Below are 3,141 nucleotides of genomic sequence, written 5' to 3'. Positions count from 1 at the left end.
TCTCAAAAGAAAAAAAGGTTAAGAGATGAAGGCTGGGGATACCTAACATATTTAAATTATTATGCTAATAAGTGCGACGTGAACGTTACTTTGTGATTCTGGGGAAACAGGGATCAGGGAAGAGTTCATGACAAAGAGGAGGCTTAAAGACCAGCCTGGTTTGCCGGACGGGGGATGGAGTGGGGGAGGGGTGGCTGGCAAGGACCTGAATGATGGTACCCCGCCAAATCAGGCGATCGCCCCCTCTCGGCAGAGTGCGGCCCTGCCCGAGTAGCGTCTCCAGCGAACGTCTGGCCCGAGGCACGCAGGCGCGATGAGTGGACAAGGGAGCTAAGAGAAGGTGCGCATGCGTGTAGCCCTATGGAGGAGGTGGCTGCTTCGTCGTCGTGACTGGAGGCCGAGTGCTAAACTGTGTGGGGCACGGATGAGACCCAGCTGTTAGTCGGTAGGCATAGGTAGGACGGCTGCCTTGCGGGGAGCCGTGGGCTGGAAGGCAGAGGCCCTGGGCGCAGGCCCCGAGCCGTCCCTCTGAGGTCGCGGTCGACTATTGTATGTGTCGCAGCGGCTGCGCACAAAATGGCGGCGGCGGGGGCAGGCAAAGCGGAGGGACCCCTGGGTGGGCCTGGGCCGCAGTCCGTTCCCCTCGCCACTCACCGACCGCGCCGTCGCGCCGCAGTGCCGCTGGGCGCAGCCGCCAGATGCCGCCGCCCTACGGAGGAGCGGGCGGCGCCCTCGGGGAGGTCCGGACGCCCCTTCCTCTGCGCCGCGGTTCTGCCGCTCCTCCGGCCTGACAGCGAGCCGGTCGGGGCGGCCGCCGCGCTCGGGCGCCTTTCGGAGCCCCTGTGGGCCGCGTGCTCCCTTAGCCCTGCTTGAACTGCGTCCTTGAGGGGGGCTGGGGTGGGGGCGTGCGGTGTTGCGGACCAAGCGCCCCAGTGAGCAGCGCAGCCGAGAATGTCGGCTCTAGGATGTCGTAAATGGCGGTGACACTTCCACATTCTTAAGAGGAGTCGTGAACACCGCACGTCAGGGATAACTGCCAGTGTTGGTGTGGTTTCCAGACTTGGGCCTGTTTTGTTCCAAGAGAAGATGTCTATACTACTGACTCTCATCCCCGAGGATGTTTCAGACATCCTTGTTGTTTGAAGTAATTGCCTATGAGGGAGTCTCAGTATTACAAAATCTTTGAGCTAGACAATGATTGTAGCCTTGAGCTATTTAGTATTAAAATACTAAATAAATTCCCAAACCCTTTGGCAGTTTGGGAATTCTGAAAGGAATACTCAGTGTGAAAAGTTCTGAAGAAAAAAAAAGCCAGTCACCGGGATCCATCTAACCATGGGAATTCATCTTTCCTAAATCAGTTTTAAAACTGTGCACTCGCGCGCGCACGCACACACACACACACACACACACACACACACACACACACAATCTCCACCCCATTCCCGTCGTTGTGTATGAAGGGCTAACTCGTTTTTCAAGGAAGTTGTGTTTACTGCTTCGGTTTACAAGTTTAAAATGATAAACTGGAAAAAGATTTCAACAAAAAATATAAGGACGTTGACACAGAAAAAAACTTGTTTATTACGTTCTTCTAAATGTTGTTAATGATTATACAATTCAAATTTAATGGGCATATATTGCATTCTGCTTTATAAAATTTGACTTTTATATTCCCATATTCTGTAATGTGTACTTTCAGATATGTGGAATCCAAAATGTAATACACTATAATATGCTAGGCCATTCCCTGCCTTGTTATTTGTGTTGAAACCAGTGGGTAAAGATAAAACAGCTGAAAGAAATCACAAGTCTTCTTCATTTCTTTTGACAAACTGTTTCAAAATGTATTCATTTGACATGCATGTATTACTTTGTATACTAATTTTAGTTTTTGCATTTGTTGTGGCCTGTGCTTAAAAAAGGTTTTCACAGTCACCTCTTTCTGGATGTCTTAAGAGTTTTCTAAGGATATTTTCGACATTTTAATTTTTATGTAATAGACAAAAATGACGAGTTTAATGTACAGAGAATAGGCCTTGGAACCAGAAGTTATGTATTCGAATCGGTTATTTTCTTACTGTTATTTGTGAGACATTAATTGCTTTAGTTTTTCTGAACTTTGTTTTCTTATTTGTAAAGTAATACTACTTGCTTCTTGGTATTTCTTGTTATATGCATGACCACTGAGATGGAGTATGGAATGCTCCTATCCATAGATGTTTCTTAATGAATTTCAGCTGTACTTTTTTTTTTTAAGTTTAATGTGACTAGGTAATATCGCCTCATAGAAAATTGCAGCCTATAGATACTCCCTTTCAACTAAAAAAGGAATTTAGATTAAATTAATAGAATTGAAAGTTATCAAACTTGACAATGTTTTACATCTATCCAGTTTATACATTCCTTTTATTTCACTTACCAGAATCTGTTGTAAGAGTTTGTTGATTATTTATTTATAAGATCTTGCTGGGTAGCACACACCATCCTAGAACTCATTACGTAGATCAGAGCAGGGTGGCCTTGGACTTGGAGGCAGAGGCAGGGTGGTAACTCCAAGTGCTGGAATTGCTGACTTGAGCTTGCTTTGTAATAATTAAACAATTATGTTACTCTTTGTGTCTAAGTAACAGGCATATATTGGATGCATCAGTAGTGAATACATGAACTCAGCTCCTAAGTGTCAGAGCCTGAAATACTTAGTTCATTGTGTCTTGCCATTGTAAGGTTTGAATAAGACTGTCCAGTTTCTTAATGAAAGCTATAACGAAGCAGTACTTTTAATATATAGGTACCCCCACAGTTTGGGTTGTTTTCCAAGAAAACAGGAGCTAGTGAACATTGAAATGTGATAATTTAGAGGTCAGCAAAAGGAAAAAAATTGCTGTGACTAAGTTAATAAGCCCTCATTTATATCCAGCTTTTTTATTGTTTTACCTTTGTTCCATTTGAAATTTGTGGTTGAAAGTCCAAATGGGCCGGGCGGTGGTGGTGCACGCCTTTAATCCCAGGGAGGCAGAGGCAGGCGGATCTCTGGGAGTTCGAGGCCAGCCTGGTCTACAAGAGCTAGTTCTGGGACAGGCACCAAAGCTACAGAGAAACCCTGTCTCGGGGGAAAAAAAAAAAAAAAAAAAGAAAGTC

At 45.5% G+C, this 3,141-nt stretch overlaps 1 protein-coding gene across 14 annotated transcripts in view; it reads left to right on the top strand.

Annotated features, from left to right (window-relative positions):
- Positions 1 to 299: 299 nt before the first annotated feature.
- Positions 300 to 3,141, top strand: part of Znf638 (zinc finger protein 638) — a 72,909-nt gene continuing 70,067 nt past the window's right edge. For 12 of the 14 annotated variants that reach the window (XM_050165323.1, XM_050165329.1, XM_050165324.1 and 9 more), the window contains exon 1: positions 300 to 445. The gene's annotated coding sequence lies outside the window, so the exon portion shown is untranslated. Of the gene's footprint in view, positions 456 to 3,141 lie in introns of all 14 variants that reach the window. The other 2 variants (XM_050165315.1, XM_050165316.1) reach the window with 2 other exon arrangements.

The sequence above is a fragment of the Alexandromys fortis genome, unplaced genomic scaffold (genome assembly GCF_014885135.2).
Source record: "Alexandromys fortis isolate MF-2015 unplaced genomic scaffold, M_Fortis_MF-2015_v1.1 scaffold_158, whole genome shotgun sequence".
NCBI classification, from domain to species: Eukaryota; Metazoa; Chordata; class Mammalia; order Rodentia; family Cricetidae; genus Alexandromys; species Alexandromys fortis.
The sequence above is the reverse complement of the archived record's forward strand: the minus strand, read 5'-3'. Positions and strand labels throughout refer to the sequence as shown.